Source organism: Triticum dicoccoides, chromosome 1B, assembly GCF_002162155.2.
Source record: "Triticum dicoccoides isolate Atlit2015 ecotype Zavitan chromosome 1B, WEW_v2.0, whole genome shotgun sequence".
Taxonomy (NCBI): domain Eukaryota; kingdom Viridiplantae; phylum Streptophyta; class Magnoliopsida; order Poales; family Poaceae; genus Triticum; species Triticum dicoccoides.
In genome coordinates this window covers 318,342,037-318,361,377 of record NC_041381.1, presented here as the reverse complement: position 1 = coordinate 318,361,377, position 19,341 = coordinate 318,342,037, and the positions used below count along the sequence as shown (strand labels likewise).

The 19,341-nt window shown below is 39.8% G+C and overlaps 1 pseudogene; it reads right to left on the bottom strand.

Moving 5' to 3' along the window:
• The window catches only part of LOC119332762, a 15,535-nt pseudogene extending 6,342 nt beyond the window's left edge, over positions 1-9,193 (bottom strand).
• Between the last annotated feature and the right edge of the window lie 10,148 nt (positions 9,194-19,341).

Below are 19,341 nucleotides of genomic sequence, written 5' to 3'. Positions count from 1 at the left end.
TATCACAGGGTTCATATTGCCAAGTTTTGCCAGTCTTCTAGAGCCATGACAGATTCAGTAAAACCAACGACAACAAAGGTAGCTTGAGGTGCATCCACTTATACGAGCGTAAAATCCACTCTCACTATTACTATTCAATGGTATGCTGAGGACGAAAAGAATCTACAACCTGCACCAAGGGACATTTGGCTAAAACAAGCACGCTATACCTATGGTGATAGAAATGCTACGAACATTTTTACCATGTGCAACATAATACTACAGAGCATGCAAATATTAGTATGATAACATAGGTTGTAGCTGTGGACTTGGATTTTGGACTTACCAACTGAACAACATAAGCACATGTGTGTTTCCGTCGAACAACTGAAGCAAGTAGTTTTTGGCATGTAAGTGTCTGATAACATGAAACAAAGCAACAAATTAGGGATATCCTTCACAGCAGAAAGATGATTTTTATAAGTGAGCCCTCAATAACAAATACTCCTTTTACTCACAAATTCTGTCCTGTTGGAGGTATGTTCAAAATTAAACCTCTTGCCATTTGGAAATGTTTCTAAATATTTGGTATTTAGCATTGAAAGCATGAAAAATGAACAGACTACCATACTTGTGTAGTATTAAAGTTGTGTTAGAACTAACATCTCGGAGACAATGAAAAGTCAAAAACACCATACACTTCTAAATTTTGCACAGGCTTGTCACCGGTAGTTATTATTTATTAACACGGCAAAACATATAGGCATGCAAGTGTACACGCACGGGTAGACACAAAATTATGCAGTCTTGCAGGTTGATCAGTAAAGGTGAAGGTTACCTGCAGCTCAATTTCGCCCTGATATGTAGTAAGTGCCACCATTGACATGAGAACAACAAAATCAAGAACAAGTTCCCCTTGGTTATTGTCCCACGCAAAACTGTTTAGCAATTTTCTAGAATGCTGGGATCCATGTCTACCCACACTGTCAATTTCTCTACTCACATCAAGTGGTACTAAATAGGTTGCAACCCATCTGGCCAGGAACCAAATCACCGCCTACCAACAACCACAAACAAGTTAGGGGAAGTTCATTATCTTAATAAACAACAGGTCCAAAAATGTATAGAACAGCTATGTAATGAATACAAAGTCGACGGGCAAGATGAGATATATTAGTACTTGTAGTACAATAAGTAAACTAGATAATATCCCTTAAAGAGAACATAAACACTTACGACCTTTGGGAATGGAAATAACAGGTCGAACAAACTGTGCATAGCAAGATAATAGTATAACTCTCGTCCAAAGCAAAAATGGAAATAGAATAAGATGAAGGTGACAGGTAACAGTACAAAAAAGTACCTCCATGAGCCGGGGACTGAAGTACCTCCCTCTAATTCCTGGGTCTAGACATTGCCTTGAAAAATTTATTATAGACCTACATAGACAAAGAGAGTCAACAGATCATGTTGTATCGCAATCCCAGTAGCTTAAATCTTGGACAGAAAGGCCTAAATTTACATTACCAATGAAGTGGATAAAAATTCCGGTTATAAAACACAGATATTTAATGTGGGGTCTTAATAAATATGCTTCTGAATACCATAGAAGCCTTGTCTTACCTTGGGCTCATGCGGATGTTTTAACTTATTTCTAAAATTTAATTAAATGATATATATAGTTGCATAATAGGGAAACCAGGAAATATAATTTTTAGGACCGCGACTCAGTGTCAAATATTTCTATACTATATGACAGAGCTAGCATTTTTCATAAATCAAAACTGGTTCTGAAATTCTTACGTTGCTGACATATACATTAACAGGTATAAGATCAGCAGGTTAACGTTTTCTACCAAACAGGTAGCTCTGTCAAGTGACCAATAGGCAAAAAGATTATTACCATGACAACGTAACTACAGGATGTTGAGCTACTTCAACTACATTGGTGAATCCCGCCTGCAAAGCTTCAGGAATCTGTAAAAAAAATAACTAATAGTGAAAACTTTGAGAGTTGTGATATTTATCTTAGCTGATAGGAATAAACACAATAATAATATGTAAGAGCACAGTGCATTCAGTGCAGCATTTTATGTTTTATACAATATACATAATGATAAATCGAGCACCATATGTTATAAGAACTGAAGCCTCTAACACAAGTTGAATTTGACGATTGCAGGAACTATGAGAAGAAGATGGAACTGCAAATACAAACAACAACAACAACAACAAAGCCTTTAGTCCCAAACAAGTTGGGGTAGGCTAGAGGTGGTCCAGGTGGAACTGCAAATAGTTTATAAAAAATTGAAAACACAAGTAAAAAAGAAGGAAGCTTTGAATTATTTACAAGCAGTGTTTCTCCTTCGCCTGAGTCAGTTAGGACATGACTGGTAATCAGCAACAGCCAATACAGCTCCTCCAATGTTCGAGTGGGATCATTTTCGACATCTCTCTGCTAAGAACAGTGTTACACATATCATGGAAGGAAGGTTATTATGGCAGGAATGCATAGGTAATTTGAACCAAGATAAGGCACAAGATGAAGCTAACAAGGAGACCTGACTTAGCCGTGCAAATCGCTCAGAAAATAGTTGCTCAAGAAAGGGTATGGTGGTGTCAGCAGCTGCTCGTGCAATCAGAGCATACAAGGCCAACTGCTCATCACGCTCTGGACCAAACAGTACTTCATTAGTATAAGGATTCCCAAAGAGGAGGGTGCTCGGAATAGGAAGTATTTATTAAGAAATTCAACATACTTGAAACAGAAACATGAAAGTATTCAGCATCGTCACTATCCTCAAATGCAGAATCAGCAGCAGCTACGTAAACGAAAAGAAGTGCAGTCAGTATGCAGCAGGAGATGAGAACAGCAGATGAAGTACTCTATGCATAAGTATCAATGTCTTCGAGGGTAACTTCAAATGAAAAGGTCTGTACCCTTCAAATGTGACTCCACAATTATCTTAAACAAATTTGAAGCTGCAAGTGCTCCATCAGCTGACATAGGACTTTTATCAGCACAAGCTTCCTGTGTATAAACATGATTGAAATGAATCCTATGCAGTAATTAATGGTTATAATTAATGGCAGAATGACTTATATTATTAACCAACCGAAGTACCTAATCTCGTTATGTATATTGGACAGCGTGCAATAAAAATCATGTGATAATTAATTTCGTTTTCCATGTACCAAATAAGGTAAGCCCTTTTTATCAGCAAGCAAATCTGAACCCAAGCACTTCCATGCCCCATGCTGCCAAGGAAATTGTCGATAACAATCAAGCAGCTTTTATTTCCCTATCGGAAGGGAATATGCGGCTATGACATTGCCGACAGGGAGTTTGTATCTTATACATAATCAGGTATGTGCTCTACAAAGTCAAGTAAATTGTAAAGCACATAGAATTGCTAACTTTTCAAGGGAAGAGATGCTACTGTTTCCATATAAGTACATATACCGAAGTCTTTCCAAACAAACATGCACATACCTTTACCAAACAAACATGCATATACCAAAGCATTAAGCTATGCTAAAGAGTAGTACAATTATCACTCTAACCTCTTTCCCGTGAAAAAAATAACTCCTCAGTGCTACTAAGTGATGAACAGGTGATAACCAATCACAGTGGTCAAATTCTCTGCTCTAACGTGCACATTGAACAAAAAGGATTTATGTCATAATTTAACATGCATAACTTGCGTTTGATCAGGGAAGGACTTGGCGGCAAATGATGCCCGATAAACATTAAAAAAAATCTTGTGTGGACCTAGAAGACGGAGCCATAAACTTCATTGGAATAATATATGTGACTAACAAGTAGAAAAAGAAACATCATCACTAGCCGACAACCATATCACAAAGAAATATTGGACAAAGATTAGAAATGAGCACTAGATTAAGGAAGTTGCATAAAAAGGTATACAAATAATGTGAAGCACAGATCAATGACAATACCCCCAGAATAACATTCCATGTTTCTAACAATATATCTAGAGCATCTGAACCCCATGTTTCTTCTTCATTCTGGTTATCCAGAACAGACTTGACAGCTTCGGATGTCAAAGCGGAAAGCAGGTTAATTGTGCCATATTGTCTGCAAGCAAGTCCATATTACAAGAAATTAGTAAGTCAAATCCTATCTGGTAAACAAATGGTATGAACAGAACCTGAAGCTTGAAGGTACTAACAGAAGTAACTTTTCAATCTATTGTGTGTTTACTGATACAAAAGATAATCGTTGAACTTACGATGTACTGCCTTATAAAAAAGAACAAGAAAAAAATGTGCAATAACTAACCTTATCGATTTCAGGAGGTTGTCAAAAAGTGAGCTACTAGTCAAAGATGCCACTGAAAGCAGGACATGGCAACCATCTATGAACTCACTGCACAAATTTAAATCGTAATTCCCATCAATATTTCTTAATGTTTGCTCAGATTCAAGGAAGATCATGATCATAGTTCTTGCACAACCTTTCACTTCCTCCATTTCGAATTGATTCCGCAATGACATTCGGAGGTTCAATCCACAAGATAACAGCGGATAGTATGTGCATAAAGTGTTCAATTTGTGCATCTCCATTATCTGAAAACAGAGGACAAGGAAGTTACTGAGATGATCATTAACATATTTTGCTCATTTGCTGGTTGAGATAACATTAAGCAGCTTTTTATGAACATCAAATTTGTACAGCATGGGAACATAAACAAACAATGAGTATTTGAAATGCAACATACCATTAGGAAAAACAGCGCCTGCCAAGGAGCATAATTGCACTATGAGCTGTCTGCAAGAGACAGCAATAGGAGAATCACCCCATAGTGTATCATACGAGTACTTCTGACGCAGGGTAGTATAGAAGTTCAAAACCCAGGTAGTATGCGCACTTGATATAAGAATATCAGTCCACAAAGACCCTGGCTACAATAGAAAATGTAACCATTTATCAGGTGAACTGGGCAAAGATGTAAATAGCTCAAAGACTGTACCTTCACCAATGAACGTTCGAATTTCCTCAGATTTATGGCATCGCTCCTCAAACCAGATTTTATTCTGGCATCTAAATTCTCATGTTCCAAAGTTGGCTTGAAGCTCCAGCTTAAAATTTGAAGCATGAGGCGCAATGCCGCCGAACATGCTTTCTCCTCGGGTATAGTTACATTTGAATTCAAGATTTCGTCTGCGGTATTGAATACAGCAGCTTGTGCCCAGCAATAGAAGTCCTTGCAACAGGAAATGGCACATTAGAACAATGATAAAAGCAGTTTAGATGACATGGCATAGCCGACATTATTCTCATGTGAAAAAAAAATATGGTTCCACCTTCAGAAACTTCACTTCAAGTGACAATTGGCATTGGTCATGGAACTCCTTAGGCAGGCCCATAGAAGAAGCAGTGGAAGGGGAAAACTCTGAAACCTAGCTCAAACATGAAATTTGATTCTGACTCAGTTGGAAAGGACAAGAAATTCGTAGAAGCAAGCACATCAGCCTACATGAACAGCATACCAAGGTTTCTAAGAAGTTGATCCCAGCAAACTGTCGATTAGGCCCATGCATGCCCCGGATGGACTGTTCAACCTGAAAATGGTATCAAACAGTAGGTCAGCAAACAAAACGAATGGGAAATTTAAATGATTAAAATTGTAAGGCAGACAATTAATACAAAACACAATTATGAAAAATAAAACATAGATTCGGCAACCAATAAATACTAGTGGGACTGAAAACTCTATGTTTGCTTATGAGGATGAAATTAAACACTATCTCAATCATCCATCTAACCGTCTATACCAATTTCGATTTGGATGTCCCTAGTGTAGAGAGGGATTGCCAAAAGCCAAACAGCTTAGGCTATACATCATTGCCTATTTAGCTGGCCCAAACATATGCACAGTAGGATACTCTTACTGTTTTCTTTCAAAAATATAATTTTGCTGGCCCACGTATGAGTTATACCAAATTACCTATTTCAATTTCTTGCTGTACATGTATTTCAGTCCAGCATTGCCAATTTATAAAAATATGAAACTGGATGTCTCCCGTTTAGAAAAACCCATGACCATAGAAAGCCAAAAAACTTAGGCTCTACATCATTGATGAGGCTGTAGCTGTCTAACTGTTCAGCGAAAATTATACCTCAAAGAAGATAGCGCCTTTTTCTTGGTCCGGAAACTCAAGCCTGCAAAGCATGTATTCTATATGAAAACATCTAAATTTTGAGTGTCAAATCTTCAAGCAGTCAATTGCCTTGAAGCACATTATAGAGCAGAAATTCATTTGAAATAAAATAATTATCTATATATGCATGCTCTTGAATAACCTTTTTTGCATCTAATCATCATGGATGATATCGTACAACCCAACCACCCAAATACCATTACTCTTGATGCAGACATAAGCTAAATAGCTAACTTTTTTTTTACTCGCAGGAATATATAAGTATTCAGTCCCTTATTGCACCAATTCTTCTTTACGAAGGCTGCATCACTCTAAAAAGAATCATAACCAACCCGACAACCCAATGAAAAAAAAATATGCACAAATGGATATTTATGCAACAAATAAACAGATAAATAGAAGCTACGACTACGAAGATGCTAGTACAAAGAGGCATAGTGCCATAAGCAAAAGATACAGGCGCTACACTGGCATAGTAGTAAGCATTAAAGTAAAAAAACTAACCAGCCTCTTTTTAGTAACCTAGCTGCCACAGCAGAAACTTTTGATTGCACGTAGCCATCAGGGGAACCTGCATGCTCCATAACGTAGTTCAAACAATATCTACAACATTAGGAGAACTATATTAAACACAAGCTTCTTTTGTTGCAATCATCGCACATTAAATACAAGCTTAAAAAACTCCCCAAAAACTCACAGTATTAGGCTTCTTTTGTTGTCATCTGTTAAAATTCCCCACTCCCTTATTGCAGCATCACCAATTGCTCCAGCAGCTTGGAATCTCGCATTTGGCATTAGGGATGTCTCTGGAGAATCATAGAGGAAAATTGTTAATTTCAGCTGACCAAGGTTTTAAATGGCATAATAGAAATATATGTCGCTATGTACCCCTGTAATTCTATAAACTTCTTTAGATTTGGACGAAGCATGGATAGATTAGTTACTTTGATCATTGAAACAACAATATGCATATGACAACCTTGATTGGAGAATGTCAATTTTACACGCAAATACAATTAGACCCCAGCTTGTTCATTTTAGTTTCACATTATTGTTGATTTGGTATGACACTTCAAGCCAACTAGCACCCACTTGACTTGAGTCTTTTCTTAGCAAGTGATATACTCCCTCTGTAAAGAAATATAAGAGTGTTTAGATCACTAAGTAGTAAGTTAGCACAGTTTCCACTTTCCAGAGACCAAAGATCTTTCAGAAATTACACCACAAGTGCATTTCTAGGGAACTACAGAGTACACACAAAAAAAGGGACAAACCCAGTGCTAGAAGCTCCCACGCCAAGTGGGGTCTAGGGAAGGAACGAGGCAAGCCTTATCCCTGCACGGTACAATGCAGAGCGGCCGCGTCGAACCCAGACCTCTTGGCACAAGCGGGGAATACTTCACCACTGCGCCAGGCCTATCCTTCTAAACTACAGAGTACACAAAGCCAGCAAAAATTTACATAACGTTTAAAGCATTTTATTAAAAAGAATGATAATATACATATTCTCAAAGTGGCCTTGGGCAACTCGAGAAACATAGACACCTAGAGATTCACAACTTCAGAAACTTGGATCGCCATTACATAACAAAACAATCTCTCTTCCCACTAGATAAATTCACTTTAATGGTCACTAGATTTACTCAAATAGTAAAGTGCAAGTACAGCTGGCATAAGCTAATCACAGGAAAAACAATTAACAGATGAATTTATGAGTTGGTCTACAAACTGCATTTGAAGATGAGATGGGAGCATTTGCAACATTTGTTTCAGTTGATTCTTGTTTTAAATCATATAAGAAAGAAAAACTGTACAGGACAAAGGTTACATAGATGGACAATCCTGCTGATATGAGAAGTCCTACTAAGCAATCCACATCCAAATTGAGGATATCTTAAGCCTTATCGAGAATTGATTCCAGTTCTTTGATGTGCGCAGCTAAACAACAGCATACCAAGAATAAATCTGCATGCTTGATAAGGCATCAGCGATGAATGGAGTGAACTTAGAACTTTTTCCGCTTCAGCCGGATTCATGTGCACCTGTGAAAATCATGCAGACGTCAAAAGATTATCTCCTGAGTAAAGTTCATGGAAAATGGATGAAACATCTATAGCAAGGAAAATGGTTCTATGCTCATTCAATGTCCCCTGGCATAGAAATCACATACTCAAAATCTATAATAGCAAGAAAAAAAAACTCACCAAAATGGCAATTCTATAAAAAGGGATCCCCTCGCCAGATCAACATGGAAACACCGATTAGCAGGCCCGATACCAATTGTAAGAACTCTCGTTAAAGACCAGTATAACCTTCGGTACCAGCTGAACAGTGCCTTTGCTTTACTCGATGAGGCATCAGAATATCTCACCTGACTGAATAATTCAGAGGCGCCGAACCCCCTAAATTAAGCAACTAACTCTAAAGCACCTAATCCTCGTTGACAACGCGGTAAAAAAAAGGATCCCCTCACCAATCCGCACGAGAACACTGATCAGCAGCGCGCAGCAAGCACTGATCGATGGTTCAGGGAGGAGAAAGACAAAATGCCACAGCATCTGCGCGAACCAAGCACTTCCTCCGTCAAATGACATCAAGGCACAACAAAGTCGAACAGAAGCCCGCTGCCCTCATGCGGACCAAATCTACACCGAGACACCGACGAAATACAGAGCGCTAGCCGCGGGAAGGGACAGAGACGCTGAATTTAGCAAGGCGATAACGTCGTGAGCGTCCGCAGCAGCGAGCTGGAGAGGGCCCTGACCTGGATGAGGGAGCAGGCCTGCTCGATGGCGAGCATGGTGGCCTGGAGCTGCTGCGGATCGGGGACGCCGCCGGGGAAGCCCTGCATGGCGGCGGCTACTGCTGCTTCCGATCGCAGCGTCTGTATGCTTGCTCTTCGTTCCCGGCGGTGGCCTAGGGCTTCAGGCCGCCAGCCGTGGAGGAATTTGGGGTGGGAGCGAGGCGGAGGCCGAAGTGGAGAGCCGAGAGAGAGAGAGCGGCTGATGATGGGTTTTCCTTGGGTTTGGGGGCGGAACAGAGGCGACGAGTATAATTAATCAATTTATAACTGGAATCGAAATGTTTACAGCTTTTTAGGGCTTCTGTTTGGTCAAAGTGATTCTATAGGATTTTTAGATATATTTGTATGTAGGATCTAAAATACTACTATAAAGTGCAGCTGCACTATTCCGTTGGGTCAGTCGCACGCTCCTCTCTCATCAATGTGGATAGATCTCAGGTGCCACCAAATCTAGCCACCTCAGTCATGTCGATCCGTTAGCGTGGTGACCGTCACGACATGGGCCCGGCCCACCCAACTTGTAGTGGTCTCGAATTACATGCACGAACGATGGTGGTCGCATGCTCTGAGGTGCACGTGCGTCAGAGGAAGCGGAAAAGGGATAAGGAGAGGGGAAGCGTGGCGGCAGGAAGAAGGAAGAAGGGTTATGGTTAGGTTTTGTGCATGGGGTGCAACTTTAAGAGGGTCGAGGGGAGGATCGGGGGCGCGATCGGTATGGTCCTTAGACAGTGTGGCATTGGCCACGAGGAAGGGGTAGTGCGTCTCACGTCGATGCTCAAGAAAGACGACGACGAAGGGTTGGTGGGTTGGGCCTCGCGGGTTGTGGGAGGAGGGAAAGAAGGTGGGTGATATTCAGGGTGTGCATTCCATTTTTTTCGTTTGATTCGGTTTGTGGTTTATAGGTTTTTATACTTCGGTTTATATGGTTTTATACATAGGTACTGTTCGATTTCGGTACTAACCATTTATTTTTGGTTCGGCTTCGGTAATAACCAAAGTTGACGCGAATTTTTAAGCCAACACATAACTTTTCACATGTAAATACATGATTTATATCATAATGAAGAAAACACAATAAGAAAAGTATAAAGAAGGGATGTTGGATAAGCAGTCAAGCTAATCACGTAAACTCAAACACAAAATGGGCTAGAAAGAACTGTACTATAGCAGCTCATTACGCTTTTGGACCCGGTTAATTCGGTTTAACCCTACGTTTTTGGTTTCTAAACGAAAAACCCGAAATGCAAATGGTTTTCATATTTCAAAACTGAAACCGAAACCTCAAAAAACTGAAATTTCGGTTCGGTTTGGTGTTTTTGGTTCGAGTTGTGGTTTTCGGTTCGGTTTTGCACACCCTGAGGAGATACGTCCCAAATGTATATATATAAATTTTGATTGTTTAATGTTATTATATTAGCATTTTTATATATACTTTTCATAGAAATTTACATTATTTTTATGAACCAACCAAATTTAGTGCCAGTGAAAGTTCATGTTTACTACTTGTTTTTTGATTTGCAGGAAGTCAATATCTACATAGGTCAAAATATTTTGCCGATTTAACATGATTTTTTGGCAACAAGAAACACTTGAAGCTTCAAGAGGAGTCAAGACGAGCCACGAGGGGCCCACAAGGCCAAGTGGCGCGTCCAGGGGTGATCGTGCCCCTCGTCCACAAGGCCAGATCCCGCCTTGACCTGGTTCCACTGCCATAAAACCCTATAGGTATCGAAACCATGTGTCGTACCTCCAGAAGAATTTTATCGCAACCGCGTGTCTCTGTTCTAAAGAAATCCCATCTGGAGCCCTGTTCTGCAGCCCTGCCAAAGGGGGAAGCCATTGTCGGAGGCCTCTTCATCAACCTTCCTGGCTCCGTGACCATGTGTGAGTAGTTCCTTTGGGCCTTGTTCGGTTCCATGACAAATGAGAGGGGTTGACAGGTATTGGTAGGGATTAAATCCCATATAGTTCAAATCCCCCCAAATCCCCTCCATTCCACTCCAATCCACTTGGGGAGTGGCTTAACGGAACAATGCCTTAGGAAGTCATAGTAGTAGCTAGATGATTCTCTCTCTCTCTTGGATCTTCAATACGTTGTTCTTTCTTGATCGAGATCTCTTCGATGTAATCGGTGGTGTGTTTGTTGGGACATGATGAATTATCATTCTACGATCAAATTATTCATTGAAATCAACTGGATCTATTAGGGTTTTCTTGCTACATAATTAAATAGCTTTGTATTTATCTCCGACCTATCTATCTATCTTCTTTGGCCAAGTTTGATTGATTTATATTCAGTGGGAGAGGTGCTTTGTAGTGGGTTCAATCTTGCACTAATCTAACCCAGTGCCAAAAAGGGCCAAGACACGTATTGTATTGTTGCTAGTAAGGATCAAATGACGGGGTTTTGTCATATTGATTGACTTCTTCATGTCTACATTATGTACTCTTGCTTATTGCGATACTCTGTTTCTTGCAAACTTAATACTTTGAGATGCATGCTGGATAGCGGTTTTGGGGTGGAGTATTAGTAGTAGACGCGATTGGACTAACGGTCTAGTGATCATGGACGTAATGCTTACATGAGATTATGCCATGAATGATCATAGTGTCACATCCAAATTTTTCCAAAACCCGAAATGTTTGAAATTTAGAGGGAATTAAATTTTGGTTGCTAAATAACTAAAGTTTGATGATGGTTTGATTGTGGTTGATTGCTTAGGAGGGGTAAATGCCTTATGCAATTGGTTGAAACCTAGTTAGCATTTGGTTGAAACCTAAATCACTAAAAAACTGAAAGCTGCAAAAACCCTAAAAGGGCTAAATAGGAAATAATTTCCTTTTGATAAATACTGAAGACAAGTAAAGATAGATCAAGGGAAAATGAAGTTATAGAAAACCAGGACAAAACTATTTTAGAAAATAAAATATAGTCAAAAGAAATACTTAAATAAAGCATGGTAAATAAAAGTACATGATTGCTCAAAAGGCTCAAACAAACTGTTCACATGTTTAGGAATTTTCCAAATAGATTTTAGAGCATTTGTTCTTTTGGAATAAAACTCAAACTCATAATGGATTTGAATTTAGAAACAAATAGAAAAAGAAAGGAGAAAACAAAAAGGAAATAAAAAAGAAATGGGACCACCAGCTAGGACAACCACGGCCTGGGTAGCCAGTCCAGCGCGCACCGCAGCCCAGCTCACCCACGTCTCGCTCCCTCTCTCTCACTAACTGACAGGCCCTACACATCAGGCCATGTCACGGTCGTCTTCAATCGCCCACAACCCACACACCCATGTTCTCGCGCGTCTCGGCGCGCACGTCGCCCACCTCCCCATGTTCGCACCACCGTGCACCCCCGAGCTCGTGGTCGTGTGATACGTCTCCGACATATCTATATATTTTTATTGTTTTATGGTATTATCATACCACTTTTACATATTTTGGACAAAAATTTATATTATTTCTATTTGGACTAACCTATTAACTCAGTGCCAAAGGCCAATTCCTGTTTTCTATCGTCTTGGGGTTTTTAGGTGAAAAATTCATGAAGACGGAATGACCTGAAAATTTACATGGATTTTTGGTGGAATATATTGGAATTTTTGGCGCAAGAATTAACGTAAGACGAGGCCATGGGCCTCACAATCCAAGGGGCGCACCTATCCCCCTGGGCACGCCATGTGTCCTTGTAGACAAAACATGAAGCTTCTCGAGCTCTCCTTCGCTCACAACGTAGCTAATTATGAGGGGAAATCGTGTCAAAATTCCAGCATGACGGAGCGGATATCGGGCTATTTAAGAAATGGTGCTCGACCACAGACACGGTCCCAAAAACAGAGAAGAAACCAGAGAGAGAAAGAGAGAGAGAGAGAGAGAAAGAGAGAGAGAAAGAGAGAGAGAGAGAGAGAGAGAGAGAGAGAGAGAGAGAAGAAACCCGAGAATGATCATAGTGTCACATCCCGAATTTTTCCTAAATCTGGAATGTTCAAAATTTAGTGGGAATTAAAATTTGCTTGCTAAATAACTAAAGTTTGTTGGTGGTTTGATTGTGGTTGATTGCTTAAGAGGGGTAAATGTCGTATGCAACTAGTTGAAACCTAGTTAGCATTTGGTTGAAACCTAAATCACTAAAAAAACTAAAAGTTAACAAAAACCCTAAAAGGGCTAAATAGGAAATAATTTCCCAAAAGGAAATTATTAAAAAAATACTAAAGACAAGTAAAGATAGGTCAAGGGAAAATGAAGTTACAGAAAACCGAGACAGAACTATTTTGGAAAATAAAATATAGTCAAAAGATATATTTAAATAAAGCCTAGAAAATAAACAGTACAGGAAATAATTGCTCAAAAGGCTCAAATCAACTTTTCATGTGTTTAGGAATTTTCCAAATAGATTTTAGAGCATTTGTTCTTTTGGAATAAAATGCAAATTCGTAATGGATTTGAATTTAGAAACAAACAAAAAAAGAAAGGAGAAAACAAAAGGAAATAAAAAAATAAAAGGGGCCAACCAGCCAGGCCAACCATGACTGGCTAACCAGTCCAGCGCGCACCGCGGCCCAGCTCACCCACGTCACTCTCCATCTCTCTCACTAACTCACGGGCCCTACACATCAGGCCATGTCACGATCGTCTTCAATCGCCCGCACCCCACACGCCCATGTTCTCGCGCGTCCCGGCGCGCATGTCGCCCACCTCCCCATGTTCGCGCCACTGTGCACCCCCGAGCTCGTGGTCGTGTGATACGTCTCTGACGTATCTATTTTTTTATTGTTTTATGGTATTATCATACCACTTTTACATATTTTGGGAAACAATTTATATTATTCTATTTGGACTAACCTATTAACTCAGTGTCAAAGGCCAGTTCCTTTTTTCTATCGTTTCGGGTTTTTAGGTGAAAAAATCACAAAGGCAGAATGACCTGAAAATTTACGTGGAGTTTTGGTGGAATATATCCGAATTTTTGGCGCAAGAATTAACGGAGGACGAGGGCACGGGCCTCACGATCCAGGGGGGCGCACCTATCCCCCTAGGTGCGCCATGTGTCCTTGTGGATAACCCATGAAGCTTCTAGAGCTTTCCTTCACTCACAAGGAAGCTAATTATGAGGGGGAAATCATGTTAAAATTTCAGCCCGATCGAAGTGGATCTCCGGCTATTTAAGAAATGATGCTCAACCGCAGAAACAGTCCCGAAAACAGAGAAGAAACCAGAGAGAGAGAAAGAGAGAGAGAGAGAGGGAGGGAGAGAGAGAGGGAGAGAGAGAGAGAGAGAGAGAGAGAGAGATCCAATCTCAGAGGGGCTCCCGCCCTCGGGGGACCATGGAGGCCAAGGACCAGAGGGGGAGGCCCAAGCAAGAATAAGGAGCGGGATCTCCCCCCTCTCTCCTGGTGGCGCCGGAGCGCCTGAGAGGAACCATCGTGGCGATGATATACTCCAACAACTTCGTCGCCATCATCGCTAACTTTCTTCCTCTCTATGTAGGGGTGTATCCTTTCTCACCCTGTCATCGCTAACTTTCTTCAAAAACATTTACTTTATTGTTCTTTATTTTAAACAATAATTAACTATTTTTATTCCTGCAAAATTACTTCTAGTTTTGTTCTCGCAAACTAGTTTTATTTATTGTTCTAGGTAAAGAGAATGTTACTGTGAGTAGAGTTGTATGGATGGTCAATAGAACTTGAGAGAATATTAATTCTACCTTTATCTCCTTGTTGGGTTCGACACACTTATTTATCGAAAAGGCTACAACTAAACCCCTATACTTGTGGGTTATCAAGACCTTTTCTGGCGCCGTTGCGGGAGAGCTATAGCGTGGGGCAAATATTCTCGTGTGTGCTTGTTTGCTTTATCTCTAAGTAGATTTTATTTCCTGTTTTAAGTTGTTCTCTATCTTTAGTTATGTTTATGGAACACGAAACACCAAAAAAATAGTTTTACTTGCTACTCAGGGAGATGGGGAATTGTAGGATCGAAAGTATGTCTAGAGGGGGGGGGTGAGTAGATTACTTGATCAAATAAAAACTTGTCCTTTTCCCAATTTCAGTTGTAGGCAAGTTTTAGCGATTCTACCAAGTCAAGTACACCGTACACATGCAAGTCTAAGAGTTGAGCAGCGGAAAGTAAAGACTTTGCATATGAATGTAAAGGAGGGATCGAAAAATCAAACACAATGAAGACACGATGATTTTTTTCGTGGTTCCGATAGGTGGTGTTATCGTACATCCACGTTGATGGAGACTTTAACCCACGGAGGGTAACGATTGTGCGAGTCCACGAAGGGCTCCACCCACAAAGGGTTCACGAAGAAGCAACCTTGTCCATTCCATCATGGCTTATGCCCAAGAAGGACTAGCCTCACTCGGGTAGATCTTTGCAAAGTAGGCAATCTCCTTGCCCTTACAAACTCCTTGGTTCAACTCCACAATCTCTCGAAGGCTCCCAAGTGACACCTAACCAATATAGGAGACACCACTCTCCAAAAGGTAATATATGGTGTTATTGATGATGAACTCCTTGTTCTTGTGCTTCAAATGATAGTCTCCCCAACACTCAATCACTCTCTGTAGATTTGGCTTTGGTAGGAGAGGGGACTGAATGGAAAGCAACTTGGAGAAGGCTAGAATTCAAGGTTCAAATGGTAGGATTGGAACCTCTTGATCTCAACACATGAGTAGGTGGTTCTCTCTCAGAAAATGAGTAGTGGAAGTAGTGTTTCGTTCTGATGGCTCTCTTAGAGAGTAAGTGGGGTGGAGGGGTATATATAGCCTTCACCCAAAATCCAACCATTACAAGCCTTCGACCCAACTCAGTGACACTAGACCAGAATCTCGGTGACACGACTAGTGTAAAAGATTCAAACATCGGAAGTCTCGATGAGACCGAAGCAGAACATCTTGGTGCGACCAAAGTGCAATGGCTAGGGCAAGACCTCATTTCGGTAGTTCCAATCGTTTCATCTTGGTTATTCTGAAATGAAGCAACTTCATCATAAAAACTTGGTTGCTTAGGTAGTATATGTGATCAACTCGGTGAGTCCGAGATGAAGAATTTCAGTGGGACCGAGATGATACTTTAGGGTTTTGGACAGATGTGATGTGGAGAAGTGTGTGAGGATTTCAGCAATGTCACTAATCACTTGAGCAATTGAGTCATGATCAAAACTTCATCCCCTTTTAACAGTATTGGTTTTCCTATGGACTCAATGTGATCTTAGATCACTTAACCAAAAATGTGGAGGCTTGGAGCTTTGCCAATTCTTGTCCTTAGCATTTTGAGGGGTCCACAATCACTAGTCCTTGCCATGCCAATCATTGATCTTTTCTGAAATCTTTTATCCAATAACATTAGATCAATGACTTATATGTTGTTATTAATTACCAAAACCACCCGGGGATTAGTTGCACTTTCAATCTCCCCCTTTTTGGTAATTGATGACAACATATGGATCAAAGCTTTGACAAATGATATAATCAATGAAATAGATCTTCGCTTTAAGAAGTATGTGATAAGCAAGAGCTCCCCCTAGATTTGTGCATTATTGAAAATTTGCATTTGAATGAAAATGCATAATAAATTAGGATCATGGATCACTCTTCCATGTCACATGCATCTTGGTGGAGCGCTCAAAATGATATGATTGCAATGTAATAAGCACTAATCACCAATCAAACAAGTGAATGATCATACAAAGAGCATATGAATAGATATTTAAGCAAGCATAGCATCAAAGTACGGTATGATCAAGCACAAAGTAACGCCGCCTCATACAAGCATCAACCAAAAGTATCTCAAAGTAGCACGAAACTCAAGAAACCAAATGATAAAAAGTAAGAGCACTCTCTCTCAAAGCCCTAATGATTTATACTAATTCTCCCCCTTTTGCAACAAGTACCAAAAAGTTGGAAGAAATATACAGCTAAACGTCACTCTAGGCTTGATCTCCGGCAACTCTTGGTGGTGAAGTCCTCTGACTTGGAGAGCCGTGATATGTCTCCAATGTATCTATATTTTTTTATTGTTCCATACAATTATAGTATCAATATTGGATGTTTTATATGCATTTACAAGCAATTATATATCATTTCTTGGGACTAATCTATTAACTTAGTACCCAGTGCCAGTTGCTTTTTTTGCCTGTTTTTGGTTTTTCAGAACATCGGTACTAAACGAAGTCCAAATGCCACAAAACTTTTGGAGATTTTTTTCTAGACAAACGAGACATTGGAAGCTTCGGGAGAGGGCCAAAAGACCAAGGAGGTGGCCACGATCCACCAGGGCGCGCCCAGGGGTGGGCGTGCCCTGGTGCCTCATGGGCCCACCTTCGCTCCATTTGATCTAATTCCGCCTCTAAAATTCTCTAAAATCGGGAAACCAAGAGAGAGACACCCAAAATACTTTTTCCATCCCCGCAAGTTCCTGTACCATGAGATCCCATCTGGAGGACTTCTCCAGTACCCTGCCAGAGGGGGAATCAAGCACGAAGGGGCTCTACATCAACCTTGTTGCCCCTCCCGATGATGTGTGAGTAGTTTACCACAGACCTACGAGTCCATAGTTACTAGTTAGATGGCTTCTTCTCTCTGTTTGATCTTCAATATAATGTTCTCCTCGATGTTCTTGGAGTTCTATTTGATGTAATCACTTTTTGTAGTGTGTTTGTTGGGATCTGATGAATTGTGAGTTTATGATCAGATTATCCATGAATATTATTTGAGTCTTCCCTAAACTCTTTTATGCATGATTATTATAGCTCTATATTTCTCTATGATGTATTGATTTGGTTTGGCCAACTAGATTGATTTTTCTTGCAATAGGAGAGGTGCTTTGTGATGGGTTCGATCTTGCGGTGATCAATCCTAGTGACAAAAAGGGACATGACATGTATTTGTATCGTTGCCACTAAGGATAAAAAGATGGGTTTTATTCATGCATGAGTTTACTTTGTCTACATCATGTCATCTTGCTTAAGGCATTACTCCGTTCTTTATGAACTTAATACTCTAAAAGCATGCTGATAGCGGTCGATGCGTGGAGTAATAGTAGTAGATGCAGGCATGAGTCAGTCTACTTGTTTCAGACGTGATGCCTATATACATGATCATTGCCTTGGATATCGTCATGATTATTTGCTTTTCTATCAATTGCCCAATAGTAATTTGTTTACCCATCGTATGCTATTTTCAAGAAAGAAGCCTATAGTGAAAAGTATGGCCCCCGGGTCTGCTTTTATCATATATTAAAATCCAAAAATACCTTGATGCATTTTTTTCTTTACTTATTTTATTTTGTATTTTTGTTCTATCTATCTATCACCACAAAATTTAATCTCGCAATTAACCACCGAGGGATTGATAACCCCTTGTTCGCGTTGGGTGCAAGGATTTGTTATTTTGTGTGCAGGTGCTGCTAACAAGGTGTTGCGTGGTTCTCCTACTTGATTGATAACCTTGGTTCTTAACTAAGGAAATACTTATCTCTACTATACTGCATCACCTCATCGGGGAAATCCCAATGTAGCTCACAAGTAGCATGAAGAATTTCTAGAGCCGTTGCCGGGGAGACATCATCAACATCTATCAAGTACCTACGTATAAATTTCATCTCCTTGCATTTACATTATTTGTTATTTGCCTCTCGTTTTCATCTCCTCCACTTCTAAAAAGTTTTTATAAAAATATAAAAATATTTTCTGTTTGCCTTTTTGTGTTTGCTTGTTATCTTGTTTGCCTAGTCACGATGTCTCAAGAAAATACAAAATTGTGTGATTTTTCCAATACTAATAATAATGATTTTATAAGTGCTCTGATTGCTCTTCCCACCTCTAGTGCGGAGACTTGTGATATTAATGTTGCTTTGTTAATTCTTGTTATGAAAGAATAATTTTCTGGTAGTCCTCATGAAGATGCTGCATCTCATCTTAACACTTTTGTAGAATTGTGTGATATGCAAAATAAAAAAGATGTGGATAATGCTATTGTTAATTAAAATTATTCTCGTTCTCATTGCTAGATCGCGCTAAATTTTGGTTCTCATCTTTGCCACAAAATAGTATTGATTCTTGGGATAGGTGTAAAGATGTTTTTATTACCAAGTATTTTCCTCCCGTGAAAATTATTTCTCTTAGAAATCCAATTATGAATTTCAAGCAACTTGAGCATGAACATGTCGCCCAATCTTTGGAGATGATGAAATTAATGATAAGAAATTACCCTACTCATGGTTTAAATTTATGGATGATCATACAATTTTTTATGCAGGATTGAACTTTGTTTCTAGAAATCTTTTAGATTCTGCCGCGGGAGGTAATTTTATAGAAATTATGCTAGGAGAGGCTACCAAACTGCTTGATAACATTATGG